The 15,705-nt window shown below is 41.0% G+C and overlaps 1 protein-coding gene across 2 annotated transcripts in view; it reads left to right on the top strand.

Annotated features, from left to right (window-relative positions):
- Positions 1 to 15,705, top strand: part of nrcama (neuronal cell adhesion molecule a) — a 55,088-nt gene that overhangs the window by 14,795 nt on the left and 24,588 nt on the right. For both annotated transcript variants that reach the window (XM_078242958.1, XM_078242957.1), the window contains exon 2: positions 6,479 to 6,529. The gene's annotated coding sequence lies outside the window, so the exon portion shown is untranslated. The remainder of the gene's footprint in view (positions 1 to 6,478; positions 6,530 to 15,705) is intronic.

Raw genomic sequence — 15,705 nt, forward strand, 5'->3', positions numbered from 1 at the left:
CATACTGGACGTGGAAAAATCAGGCCGGTAATCCCAAATGCTGGGGTTCACCGTGGATTAATCTGTGTGAAGATGCAATGGTCATCAAGCTCCATCAAAATCCGGAGTTGGGACTGATATGAAATATCATGATTGATGTACTGTCAGCAGGACATGCGTAGCCTGATCCATACCCACATTTACATACACACAGCAACCTTGAGGGAGGCATACTTGAAAATGAAATGCAAGATAAAAAAACATGTTTTCTAAAAATAGCGAATCCAGTAATGTCATCAACTGGCACCGATCATCTCCAGTTTTGATCTTCCTTCAAAAGAGTCTTGCGTCACACGGTTGCTGCAGGATATACCAAATGCTGCACAGCTGTGAGGTGCTTTGTTTGTGTGGTGTGAGACTAGCAGAAGAGTGAGGAGCGTGCGTCGTCTTTTCTCAGTATGATAAAGCTACAATCTGGCGTAACTCTCCACGCAGTGTCCTTTGTTTAACGATAAAAAAAAAAAAAATAGTGATATCCCATTTACAGTAGTCTCACTTGGTTACAGCTTCAATGCCAAACAGAATGCAGCAAGTGTAATATCTACACTTCACTGTCACAGTAAGCCGTTGGTGTCTGAGCAGCCTTTGTGTGAGCTTGTTGCTTCCTCATCACAGTCTTAAGCCTGAGAACAAGGTTTTTGTGAGGAGTCCTGCATTAATGAGATCACATAGAGAAATCCCTCTCCAATGCTGTTACTAATATCAGGAGGCCTCAATCTTCTGTTCCTCTTCTCCTGCCTTTCTCTGCGTTAGGTCGAAGATATGCAGTCAATATTAGACGTCTCCCAGGCATCCTATAGGTCTAGATCTTCCACTGTTTGCCCACCCTTGTCAACAGCCCCTTTGTTCCTTACACTCTCATTTCCATGTTTCCATTTCTCATTGCCCTCCATTCATTTTCACTCTACATCTGTCTCCATCTTTGTCTTTCTCTTGCCTCCCGTTTGTGTTGTTCCTTTAGATAAGATGGTCTCTAGGGTGCTGGCTGCATTGGCATTTTTCCAACGTGTTTATGACATGTCACGTCACTGATTGCCAAGATCTGCTCGGTTGAGCACTCTGGGTGTTATTCTGCTTGACTCTCTCCATGGTGATGCTAGTTACAGCCTGTCAGATCTCGATAGATCTGGTTTCTTTAGCAATATTTGTTTATCTTGAAAGATTTTTCCAGGCTGAAGGAAATACTCTTGATTGAACTGATACATAAGTACAATGATAACTAAGTCTTATCCAATTTGTCTAAATTTCTCACAGTTTCTCACATTTGTGTGTTTCTATCTCTGCCTGTTGTCTCCTCTCTAATACTGACAGATCCTATCTTGATTGTTTACAGCGTTGTCCATGTTGCACAATGGCCTCAAGGCCACATACTACTACTGTGTTTCATTATGATACCCTGGGCTTCTGCAATTATGGCAGTACATGGCTACCTAAAAGGCTGCATTGGGATTTCTGCTACATTGTGCTTTGGGAAAGTGTTTCTTAGTTTGCTTAGTATCAGCAACATCAAGAGGGAATTCTGTACTAAAAAGAGTGTAATTTTATAAGATACTCACTCAGATTAGATTAGAAATTAAACTCTACGCCAGGACTCTCTCTCATTGTGACTGATTTAATGGAGCCGACCAACATACGGCAAGGTTTTTCATCTGCATTGATGGTAGCCAAACTTGGTAGTCTTTTTCAGTCAGCTTACAAATCATGTTTTATTCTGTTTTTTTGTCTGTTGCTACAGACCTCCCACTCTTCTGTTCATCCCTGTCATTCTCATGTTTCCTGTACCACTTCACTCTCGCTTTAATACAGTCCCTATCTGTTGGGGCTGTAAAATGACTCTGATGATTGCATCCAATCCCCGGAGAGCTCTCGTACCTGGACACTTTTGCAATATGCTCCCCTTTAGCTGCAGAAAGCTTAGCAGGATCAGCAGCAGATGAATGCTACTTCTTACTGTTCCTTAATCTTGATCTATTTTTCTTGCTCTTACCATCTCTGTGTGTATGTGTGACATTCTTGATGACTCCATTGCATGCATTGTGTGGTGTCGAGTGGGAACAGTGGGGAAGGGAGAATTGTCCCCTTAACCTCTGGAGGGAAGAAAAAAAACTTTCAGGCGGCAGTAAATCTCTCTGATTAAACCCAGCTCCCTCTGACTGCTCTTTTTGTGTGGGACTGAACTGTGTGTGTTGTCTGTCATCCGAAGGATGCTCACAGACTGTTAAAATTAAAAAACCTTTGAATAGCCATGGTAACCAACCCCCCTCATCTCAGTTTCTGTGTTAAACACACACACACACACACACACACACACACACACACACACACACACACACACACACACACACACACACACACATATACAAACATTACAAGGGAATGTGTGGGTTTGAACTCTTCCGTGGAGACTTCTAAAGCAGCTGTAAAGGCCATCCTGACACAGGCTTGTGGCATTTTTCAAACTAGCCTTACCTTTAGAAAGATCATGCAATTTTGACATTTTATACTTCTGTTTGCTATTCGTATAAACACTCTGAACTGTAAACTGTGCTTCTGTCTTTTGTGGGGTGCTTCAGGGGTCTATTCTGGGTCCCCTTTCATTTACCATATATGCGCCACCCCTGAGGCAAATCATTCATTTACATAATATTAATTTTCAATGCAACTGTATGTCCCGATAAAGCCTTGTACCACCAATGTGAAGGGACCACATTGCACCGTTACAGTTTTAATATCCATGTGCCAGGGGATTTTGTAAATGGCAGTGTGGAACATTGTCTGTATACGACAACTAAAACCCAACCATGCACTAAACCCAACCATCTTAATTAGGTCATTTGTCTTTTTCTGTGACTATAGGTACATGAGGACAGATGTGCATGTACACAGAACACACACATACTCACAGGGAGATTAATAAATAACCCCAAGGCCTACACCAAAATATCATCAAGTATCACACACGCAGATGGTATGTCTGATACTTGATTAACAGACAACATTCAGGCTCCAGGCAAAGTTATCACTGCCCAGGTGCTACCGCTTCCATAGCTGACTGCCAAGTCACTGTGGCTACATGTCTCACAAGCGTTAATGTAATTTAGATCACGTTGCTTGGCAATGTAACACACTTTTTTTCTTACCTTGAAACTGAAAGGCAATTGCAAATGCCTTCAACCTTTTCCCTTTGTTGGTGTGCTGCTGATACCCTATATTTGTTTGAAGAAGCAAATGTGTTGCTTTTGTATTTTCTGTTGTTTGCACTGGCCAGCTCCAGGGCAACTGGTGTCTGGAACGTCTTCTCAAGAGGGAGAAAGTCGGTCTTCATTCATGGCAGCCTAGGCACTGGGCTTTAAACAATACAGATTATTTTACACAGTTTTCCTCCCGTCACTGGTGGGAGAGAGTGGGCACATAAAAAAAGAACGGATCCATTGGGATGGCTGCTTACACCTACTTTTACAGTTACAAGGCTTCAACTGTACAATTTACAAAAGGAAAACAAAAGCAATTTTTCTTAACAATAATAGCAATAAAACCATAAACGCTACAGTAGAGAGCAGTGAAGAAATTTCTATTGCATATATTGTTAGCAGTATCTGCCACTTTTATTAATATTGAGCTTTAATGTTTTTTGGTGAATTGCAAGTATGTTTTCCCTCCTTAAATGGATTTCAAGCAACTTAGAATTAGGTTTTGGTCACTAAGAGTGATTTTAGCCCATGTTGAAAGTATTGTTTGCTCTGTGTATGGGTTTGTGAGGATGTGTATTAACCCTTTAATGGTGAAGTGACATAGAGGTTGCTTTAATTTACTACTGTGTGTGTGTGTGTGTGTGTGTGTGTGTGTTTGTGCCGTAATCCCCTAGACTGAGGGACACACACACACACACACGTGCACCCACACACGTGCACCCACATTTCTATTCATTCCTTGGGTCATTTTATCACAGCCTGCAAAATCCCCTCCCACCCCATGTACCATGTACACACGCAGCGTACTGGTTCCCAGTGGATCCATAAACCTGGGCAGCTAATTGAAACAGGAGATAGATAGTAAATCTGAGAGGTTTTGCACTGGGCTTTGGGACATACGGCTTTAGTATTCAGACATAGTGACCTCACTGAAGTTGGTATGAGGACATTCAGAGAAACACTGGCATCACCAGGGAATGTTTAAATATTCACAGAGCTTTCATTTCTCATTCACACTGTTGTCATAGAGATATTTTAGTTCCTTACTGAAGATATAGGGAACACATTAGATCTATTTTTGCTTCATGAATTTTTCTGAAGGCTCATCAAACAGATTTAGAACATTTACTCTACATAAACTGTGGAATACTTTAAAATACAACGCCTGTCAGGTCGCTCTCTCCAAATACACTTATTCACTTTCTTGCCGAGAGTTAGATGAGAAGATTTGATCCCACTCTCATGTCTGTCTGTTAAATATTAGCAGCCAGTTAGCTTAGCATAGCTTGAAAACTGGAAACAGGGAGAAAGAGCTAGCATGGCTCTGTCTGAAGGAAACAAAATCCACATACTGGCACATTTAAAGCGCTAATTAACACGTTACAAAAATCTAAGTGTAAAGACAACAATTTGTGGTTGTACTTCCTAGAGTCATGTTGTTACCATAAGTTTGCTAGGCAACCAGCAGAGACCCTTTCAAAGTCACTGGTCCTGGCCAAGAAATAATCCAGGACATTAACGCCCATAATACAGCACATTCTCGTCTTCACACTTTGGTTTTCGTACAGACACGATAAAATGTGTTCATTAGTGAGCTGGTAGGTGGATTTGGTGATGATTTGGACAGTGCTAGGCTAGCGGTATCCCCCTGTTTTAAGTCTTTATTCAAAGCTAAGCTAACCATTTCCTTCCTGTATCTTGTAGAGCAGTATGAATCTTACTATCTAACTGCAAGAAAGTGAACAAGCATATTTCCTAAAAAGTCAAAATATTTGTTTTCATATGGTCTGTCTCTCTTTTCAACTCCATGGCAATGTGCTGGAGCTTGGGGTCAGGCCTGCTAGTTTTTCTTTTCTGCTACCTCACAGCTCTCCTCTCTCTCTTTTTCTACTCTATCTCTCTCCACCCCCCTCTCCTGCTCCCTCTAATGATGAAGCGCTTTTAGATTTGAACGTTAATAATGTATGTTTCTGATTCCCACTTGCCCTTCATTTTTTCATGTGCGGTCTGTCTGCCTCTCTCTCTCTCTCTCTCTCTCTCTCTCTCTCTCTCTCTCTCTTTGTCGCCCATCATCCTCGCTCTGCCTCTCCTGCCGGGGTTTTCTGATGTCTCGGTGCATCCCTGTCTGTGTTCGTTAACATCTCCCTCTCCCCCCCCCCTTCATCTCTGCCCTCTCTGGTCTCAGTTGACTCAGTTCAATTTTTGATTCAGTTCAGTCCTGGTTACTAAATTCATTCAATTCAACGTGGTACATTTACACTTTCATGTAAACTTAATTAGGATTGGTTTGATTCCAATGTGCTGATGTTAGACATTAACAAATAATCCTTGTTTTCCGGTTTGTCTCTCTCTTTCTCCATCCTTCTGTTTCCATGGTAATGGGTCATGAGTTGGGGTTGGGTTGGGTTGCTGGCGTTCTTCCAATCTCTCCCTTACTCAGTGACAGCAGCTTCTCACCCATGTCATCACAGGGAGTTCAAAGACCCCTTCCTCATCCTTTACAATACCCGATGAGTTCAAACAGTTCGACCTAGGCTTATTAATGGCTACTCACATAATAAGTCTTTCTCCTCTGAGCTAACTACAGTTTTAATGGCTTCACATCTAAATTGCCCGGTGTTCTTTGTCTGTCACATTTGTTTTGCTAATGTGAGATGAATGGAGAGTCCCTCCAGAGATTATGATAATGCATTCATGGTCACGAAGGGAAGCCTGTTTGCGGGAGGTGGGAGGGGGGGCACTGTGTCATTTGTGTGTGTATCCCCGCTGGAGGTAAAAGTAATACAAATGACTGGAGACATTTGGGTTATTGATTGAAGGTCCTTGTGTTCAGTAAGACACGTTAATTTATTGGGTATTCCCTGGAGAGCGAGGAGGATGTGCCCATGTATTCATGTTATGCTGTGTGTGTGACAGTGACCTGTATTGATGAATGGATTCAAGTCTGATAGCTTTGAGAGCCAAATATGTCCCTTTCTCTCAATTATATTTGGCTGTGTTCATTAGATACGTCAACCATGGACTTCAGTTCTCTATGAAGAGTTTTAAATGTTGCACCTTTGTACCAACAGTCTGCCCAATATCACCAGCGATAATAGTCGTTGCACAGTTTTTATGATTGCATGCAGAATAAGATTATACCGTGTGGTGTCATGAGTGTACACCGTTTAAGAACTGGTTAGTCCAAAAGGCTAATTTTGGGTGAAAAACAGCCCCATTAATGGGTGATGTCCTTCTCATTGTCACAGGTTTGAACCACTTCCTGAAGACAGACAGCAGCTCAGATTAAATCCTCACAGGTAAGTCAGATATTGCAAATTAATGTTCTTTCTCTGCTTTCCTATTGTATCTGTTATGTGGCTCTTGGTAACCCTTGGTGTTTTGTGATGTTATTCTCTGCTCCTACATGCTGTGTGCACACTGATGTTACTGGATGTGTGAATCAGCGTCTCTCCTGAACACCCAAACCTCCTGTTCTAGCTTTTGATCACAATTTTTGCTAATGACCTGTCTGGCCGTGTGCATGTGTCCCAGTGATATGGGCTGTTGTGTCCTGTGTTCAGTATCACCCTGAGGGGATTACTGTACTATGGCTTGGATTCATATATTCACTAAATGGATGTACATTAGTGTGGCTGTCACTGACAGCACTACAAACATATTCGTGTTTGGAGATGCACTGGAAAGGCATTTTATCAGTTTTTTTAAACCATGGCTGTACTTCATATACAAAAGGTCAGCATGGATGGAAAGTGCTGAGTGTTAAGGCGTGTCTTACAGCTGGCAGTGACTGATTTATACAATTTGCAGTATTGGCTGTGTGCTCTTGGTATCTACATGTATTTACCCAGCAAAGTACAGTAGCTTCATGCTGTTGCAACCTCCCTGTGGCTGTGATCTAGGTGAGTTTTTTTTTAAGGTTTTAGGCTTGTTTTGTTGCCTTGTAGATGATAAAAACTAAATAAGTACAATTATACAGCTGCAGAAATTAACTCTTAAGGGAAGTGAAAGAATATTAGTGAGTAGATGTGGTGTCAGTTTGGACTTATGTTTAAAAGACTGTTCTGTTAGTGGAAGAGTTAAAGATCAATCCCTAATTCAGCCAACGTGCTGCTAAAAGCTGTGCAATTTTTTTGGAATACAATGAAATGTAAACAAAACAAAAAGCCTTAAGCGTCAATTAAAAACAACAACAACAACAACACTGAAAATAACAGAATGTCCATACCCAGAAAGGTGACAGGACAATATGAATACCCAGCATGTATTTGGACGAGGACTTTGTTTGAATGCGACTGAAAAAATAGGAGCCACATGTCCTGGCATCACCTGCTGCTCACCTGCTGACACATGACACACTCATGTGCATACTGGACACACCACACACACAAAACAGAGAGAACACAGATGCTATTTCACACACGCAGGCATAATGCATGAAATAAAACAGCACATTTTTCCAAATTGTTCATTTCTATGTATTTTATTTTATTATTTCCAAAAAACAATACAGTTGTTTTCCAGCGGTTTAAACATTATTGGCTTTGCAAATGTTGTATGAGGAAAGAAATGCACCTGACTCATTTGCCTTATGGATACACACAATGCATTCTGAAGAGTAACACTGAATGTGAAGTTTTTGTTGAAAACTCTACAGATAACAGGCCAGCAGTACACATCATGCTGTATAAGCCTTGTGGAAAACCCATAAAACTAAAATATAAAATATAACTAAATATCTGTCAGTAGGGAGCCATGTCTTAGTAAGTAGAGCAGGCGCTGCAGTACAGTATTACATAACACACCACTACAATGTTTCCACCTCTCATTACTATCACTGCTACCTGAATAGCCCCATGAGAGCACTCTACTATATTGCACTGATCCATAATTTTAACAGTGAGTCATTATTACAGCAGTTTACTGAAAAGATGTCATGGAAAAGTGGTTTGAATTCAGTTATTGTAGGTTGTGGTGATGGATCTCCTCTCCTAACCCAGTCTTTGCCCTCCTACAGCTTCCCCTCACCTCCTCCACCCCTCTCTCTATATGAGTAATCCTGACGAACAGATGGGTGGAGGAGAAGAAAAAGGGGAATGCCAGCTTGTTGCTCTGCCATAACATGTCAATCAGTCCCCTCCCCCTTCTCACCTCCTGCCCCGTTCCCATCCCATCAGGGCACTTTTCTCTCCTATAACATTTCAGCCTGATCTACTTCAATCCACCCCATGCACTACCTCTCTTTTATTATTTTATCCTTATATTTCTATATATCTATCCTTATTGTTGCCTTTTCACCACCACCATACAATTTACTGTGTACTTTCATGCACCCCAGACAACACAACATTACCAATTTTGACACTCCATGGGGAAGAACTTTGCATTTTTAGCCCTAAGAATAGTTACATCATCAGTATGCCGAGCATCCCATACTCCGCCTTTGAAGGGTATGATGACGCTGCTACAAACAAGGTCTTCAGACCTTGATCGACCTAGTAAAATGGAAAAGATGTGTACAGTAGGAACATCAGCCATAAAAGGTATAACAGTCTTGACCTGAAGGACACACAGACACTACATACAAATGCACACACACTGTAACTCACATCACAGTAAAGCCCAGAGTCACGTACCAAGGCCACGTGCATCCATCTGCTCATCAATACCTTTTACTGAGCAGTAGCACCCAGGCATAGCAATGAGACTTGGCTGGTTTACAAGCCCAGCTGGATTTATGTGGCTAGGTTCACATTGTCACACTGTATTAAAATGAGACCAACTATTGATTGTAGGTGCTATTTTGCATGGTTTTGCCCATCAGCTACAAGTTTATTTTGTAAATTATACACCACTGCTGAACATTATCTAAAACATACTGTTTAAGATACTCAGGGTCAGATGTACGTACATTTGCGAATGTAGCGTTGTCAGCGCCATGGGCAACCCGCAGAAAGCGCACGCTGTGATACTTCAGCTCACGTCGTATTTACCAAACCTGTAGTTCATTGGGTAATCAGCGCCTTTCTCCGCCCACTATACCGTAAATTGCACGCATCTTTCTATCATGGATCAGCCACCAAAAGTCAGTCAAAACAAAGATTTAGCGATAACGAAGATGATCTGCTTGTTTATGAGGTACATAATGTATGTATTGACTAGTGCGCTGTAGCAAAGCGTTAAGTACTTGTATGCTATGACTGTTTGAAATCATCCTGATGCCAATATTTGTAATGCAGCGAGGAGTTTAACAACTGCTGGAATGGAATGTGAACGCTGAGTCGGAGATTCAATGTCATCTTTGATTTCTTCCAGTAACTGTAATATTGTATGGCTGCTTAATCTGTAACGCTTAATGATTTCGTGTTCACTCAACTGAAAAAGTGTGATCCTTGTGGCAAAAATCTTTTCAGCTCGTCTCCTTGGCCTATCTTCGTCTTGCTCGGATTACTGTTGCCTTTTCACCAGGAGGCATATACGAGGAAACCCGCTTGCGGCTGGTTTACACCTGCTTTTAAGAGGCAGAGAATTTTCACCGCAAAATAGAGGTGCAGAATTTTGTACATACATAATTAGGCGCACTTTACGCTTCTCCTCCCATCTCTTTATGGGAAACTCCCACTTTCTCCTTCACCCTCCCATGAATGCATATGCATGACACGGAAAAGCGCAATTTGCCATTGTCGGTCCCCGCGACAGGCAGCCTGCGCTTTTACATCAGTGCGGCCTGTTTGTACATACCTCGCCATGCTTTTACGCGCACGTTGCAAAACAAATACGCCTGAAGTGGGCGCCAAAGCGTTAGTACATCTGGCCCTCAGTTTTTAAGATACTTTTTGTGTTATTACAGCCATTGGTTTCTGTTCAATTTACTAGGGTATAGGAATTAAAACCTGGCACATGCTTCAAACTTTATAACAGTGATTTTGCAGACGGTTTTACACCTTAATGTACTGGATCGCTATATACTGGACTCTTAAAGTGGTGGGAGCAGCAGACTGAAAGATGATATTATTTAGATTTTGATTCATTTGAAAGGGAAGGGAGTTTATGACTGGTAAATGGGAGAGAGAAATACACTGATTGGATAAAATATTTGGGGGTAACCAAAAAGACAGCAATACATGACTAATATGGAGCAACTGCCAGAGGAAGTCACTCTTATTCTGTGGCAGAATAAGGGGTGTGTGATGTGCTGCATTTGGAAAATAATCAATTTTTTAAAGGAATTATGTGTTTCATATAAAGCTGATTATTGCTCAGATATTTTCTATAACAGGTTGACACATACTGTATTTATGAAAAATGCATTGATGCAACAAATTAACTGCTACACCCAAACCTCTGTTTCCACTAGAATGTATCACTTTATAGGCTAGAAAATGATCGGACACAAGGTTCAGTTTGTAGTTTTAATGTCATACAAAATTGTACATAAATACACGCACACACAAGCACAGATACACACAAATAAAACCCCCCACACACACACATATAGCGAGCATGACCCTCTGCTCTGGCTGAGCCCACAGCTTTTGATGAGATGACCTTAGAAGGCGACACACACACACACACACACACACACACACACACACACACACACACACACACACAGCGCACATGGGCACACACCCAACACCCAACCAAGCCCCGGGCAACCAACAAACCGGTCCGTACACGTGGCAAAATGTGTGCAATTGTCCAAATATCACAGTGCTATAATTGGATGTCAGATGAAGCGAATTGTAATGGCAGCTATCAGTAATGGCTTTTTATGAGTTAAACATGGTTGAGTCTAGTGCTTAATACTGCACTCTTGGTTTAACAAAATCACAATTTACAGTAATTTGAATATATTTTTGAATGTTCATTGCTTGTATTTTAAATACATACATAATCCTTTGTATTTTTAGTTTACAAAAACACTTAAAGAACACTTAAGATTGAGCTTTATTTTTGTAATCATTTTATCATCAGTCCTTTTATAAGATGTCAGGTGTGACATCTTCTGAGATGTCCTTCCCTTCCCCTTGTTTCACCTTTTCAGGGAGGATCACTCTGTTACCTGAATGTACCTGGAGCAAAGCTGTTAAGATTCACTTCATGGAAGGGCAGGGCCGCTCACATTCCCTGAATAGGAAAAATGAAACGGGAACAGGAAATGACAATAATATACTTCTCTTAGGCTATGCATATCAGGGGTTTAAAAGTGCTGGGAGATGCATGGGAACTCACTGCAACAGGGTTAAGTTGGTTATAGGAGGAGGGCTCAGCAGCTCTTTGTCTCTTAATCTTTGGTCGTCACTATTACCAGAGACTCTGGTCTGGAGTGTAGTTCTATATTTCATTGTTAAACCATTTAATTACACAGAATAACATTACGTAGATAAATATAAGTTTCCCTTTCAGTTTTTCTTCTGTTGTATAAGTGCGTGCGTGCTCTCCAAGATAGGTGTTTCTGCGGTATGCTGTCATATGCCTCCTTGAGCAATGGGCACAAGCTTTACCTTCTCTTTTATTGTATATGGCCTTGGTTAAGAACTTGGCTTAATGTCAAATTGGTCAAATGTTGATGTACATTTGTCTTTTGAGACCGTACTTCCAACACCATACTCATACAACACCCCAAGTTTTAAAACTATATTTAAATGAAGAATTATGCACACACCTATGCAGATGACACTGCCCCTTTTGTCTGTAAAGAATCTTGTTTTTTTGGACACAGCAGAATTGGTTTAAAAATTGGTTCAAAACCAATTTTTCAAACCATATATTTCTGCATTTGCTTTTCTGTCATTACTGCACACTTTCTGAGGCATTAAAGAACCCGTTTGAATTGTGGGGATATTTTTTTTATTCCCGGAGGCATCACCTTGTGCCCTAGAACACCCCTGCCATTTCAGCGTTATCCCAGTGGTAAACAACATCAAGGACAATGGCCCCCATGTGGTGGTTGTAGAAGTGCGGATGAGGGAGGGGGCGGCGTGCTGACCATCAGCACTTCACAAAGCCTCAGAAAAAAGCAGGCGCTGGGGGATTCTGCGGATGGTGCTAGAAAAACTGACCCCAAACAGGGAAGGCCCTCTGTGTGTATGTGCACACGTGCAAAAAGAGGCTGAGATAGTTTGTTGTGATTAGGTGGCTGTGTGTGATCCGGTTTGGGGGCTATAGGACACAAAGAGGCTGCCAGTTCTGTCCTTTTTACTGCAAAGAAGTGGTGTTAGTGAAAGCTTATTTTACAATAACTTGTAGCAGACGGCTTCCCATTATATGAGCAGTTGACGCTATCTTTCATTCCGGACAAGGAAACAGCAACAGTTACACTGCTTACTGACCAACAAGAATATACTGGTCATCTTTCAGGCATAAGTGTCTGTCATTTTTGTGCTGTTGGAAAATTATACAACACACAGTATCTCTCTCCCCTGGTAAAAAGGAATCCAATGTACAAACTGATCTGTGAACATATTTGGTGCATTTTGTGTGACCATTTCCCTGTAAATAAAACCACACAAGTTTGCTATTACCTCATCTTCACTAGAAGTTAGAAGTCTTTTCTGTTTTTAAAATAAACTCCACACCTCACCTCTGCATTTCCCAGTGTCAAGTGTTTGTTTAACAGAAAATACACATTGTATCACACCCTGCATAGCTTCTATTTACCTTGAGAGTGAGTGCTTTATTCCCATCCCTCAAATAACGTATCTCCTTACTTTCCAAGGTAAGGAAAGTGTAACATTATCCAACTATTGTCTGTGGCACAAATGTGCTTTAGTAAATAATACTTAACTCAGTAAAAAGATATGAAACATGCATGAATAGTGGCCCATCTATCAAAATGCATAAGCGATGCCTTGCTACCCCTTTGTTTTCTTTTTTGATCAAAAAGTCCAGTCAAGGCTGTGCCCCTGAAGACGTAGGGCCATTTTATCACCTTACAATGGGCTTTGTTAATGGCAGACCGTTGCTTGATGGGGGTTTTTCAAGGAGGGAGACAGACAGAGAGATATGGGAACAAGAGACAGAGCAGATGGCCAATAAAGTTATCAAATTGACAGATATAGAGACAAGGACTAAAAGCAGGTTGGTGTTCTCTACTCGGGTTCAGCCCTTACTTCATGTGTTTAAACAGAGGACTGGTATGTTAGCATGTCTTTGTGTCTCTCCTGAAGTCGAATCCATTGGCATTGCTATACATTTTGCATTCCTCCTCTTTGGACACTGGAAGTGTGTTCAACACCCCAACCCTGGCATCTTAATGTGTGAGAAAAAGCGATATATTAAAGCTGCTATAGTCAGGTGTTGGTCTGTATCTGTTTATGTGTATTTTATAAAAGGTCAGTGTCTTCTTTTTCGTTCCCCACTATCTTTTTAGTTTCAGGGAGTTTGGCTTTTTGTTTCAACTACTGATATTTAAATTTTGTTTTTTTCCCACAGTTTTAAGGGTGTTTTTTTTTTTTTTGTGTGTTTTTTTTTTTTAAAGAAATTCAGAAGCACATCCCCCCTAACCAAAGTGTAATAGTCTGCCTTCTCAAATGTCAACAGTAAAGTTGCAGTCACGGTGGCTTCACATTTAAGCTGCAGTTTCTCTCTGTGGGTTTGTGGGGACTCTCATGGCTCACAGCTCCTATTCTAGTGACCTGGTTACTGGAGACACTCAGACTGTATGAATGCTTGAAGGCCACCGCAGTTCAGTGTCGTCTGGTTAGTATGTTATGATGCATGTGCTGATTGTCTACCCAAAGGAGTGGAATTTCAGCCTGCAAAGAAAATACAACTGATGTTGAATTTAATTTAAAGACAGACTGAAAGGTATACTATACAAACTGTCATTGTGGCGTCAAGGTGTTATCAAATAGTGATCTGTCTGTGTACCGAGCTACAGATGAGAGAGTCCAGTCTGGCCGAAAGCGGTCGTGTCTATTGTCTTAGAAATACCTCTGTTACTGTGATCTGATGTGACTGCAGATGACTGCCCCCCCCCATTCTAATTCTCTTCATGACTCCCTTTGCCTCCCCACTCATCTGTTTAGTCAGGCTGTCATGCCTCAGTGTCTCTCAGTGTGACTGAAGGCTGCGGAGTGACCAACTTAGCAAGTTGCTTCAGGGTTTGCAAACTGAGAGGCAGGAAGACAGTTGGGTAGTTGGGTTTGTGTCAGCAGGCTTCACGTCATTCTTTAGTGTTTGAGAATTGTTGGCTCTGGTTATATACTGAGTATTTAATATATTCAAAGTCCTTTCTCATCTCAACTGAAGATATGTAGGGATTGCTTTTTTGAGGTAATTTCATTGAGAGCAATTCATAGTTCAATGTCCTGGTCAAAGACATTGAACTGTACACAAATGGCTAAATGGAGATGTCGGTTTCAACCTGTTATTGGAAGAATTCTCCAACAAGTCCAAAGTGCTGAAACGGTTCAATAATAGAGTTGCAGTATAGAAAATGCAACACAGATATTGGGGTAAAAAATAGGTTGTTTTAAAGGAATAATCTGACAATTGGATAAAATATGCTTATTTTTTGCTGAAAGTTAGGGAAGAAGATCGATACCACTCTCATATCTGTACGGTAAATATGAAGCTACCGCCAGCAGCAGGTTAGCTTAGTTTAGCTTAGCTTAGCATAAAGACTGGACACGGGGACACAACTAGCCTGTCTATGTCCAGGGGTGACAAAATGAGAGTGCACCAATTATCTTACCTAACTCTCAGCAAGAAAGCAAATAAGTATTTATTTTGGAAATAAGTATTTCCCAAAATGTCACATCATGACAGGATGCAATATTTTAAACTTTCAAATGTAAAGAGCAGCTATGAACATGAGATAAAAAAGGGAATGTTGATTAAATTGAAAATTAACAGATACATTAAGTATGTGGGTACGTGGAATTCTAGTACCAAAGTCCATCATCGTCTGATATTTGCAGTAAGCCACTGCCAAATTATTTTGAACAACTTACAGTTTAAATCTACAGCAATTTAATTTCAATAGCCCCTTAAATGCTGAGTGCTCAGCTCAGTCCACATGCACAAAGCAAAAGCGGGAATAGATCCAGGTTACGGGAAGTCAATGTGTGGCGGCCAGCAGGAACATAAAGTGGATTAATTCTGAAGCGTAGCTGCTGTGCGACCGCGCCACTGAATTAAATTTTCAATAAGCACTTATATAATGGTCGTGTGGTGCACTTTAATGGCTTTCTGTATGGGAGTGAGTCATATTGACTCATTCATTTACCATAACTAAATGAATAGCTACCATTGCAAATTCTCACTGTTAAGCTGGAAAGGGGCAACAGAGGGCGGCCATCATTTGGGAGAATGTTTGAGGATAAAGGTTTGATTTTTTTGAGGGCATAGATGTAGGAATGGCTTGTGGACATCTGCCATAATCATCCTTTAAAATGTCCTTTTAAAACATTCACTGGACACCTTCCTTTGTGCAAATGTAACATTGAGGCCTAAATTGTCAATTTCA

Source organism: Sander vitreus, chromosome 23 (assembly GCF_031162955.1).
Source record: "Sander vitreus isolate 19-12246 chromosome 23, sanVit1, whole genome shotgun sequence".
Lineage (NCBI taxonomy): Eukaryota > Metazoa > Chordata > Actinopteri > Perciformes > Percidae > Sander > Sander vitreus.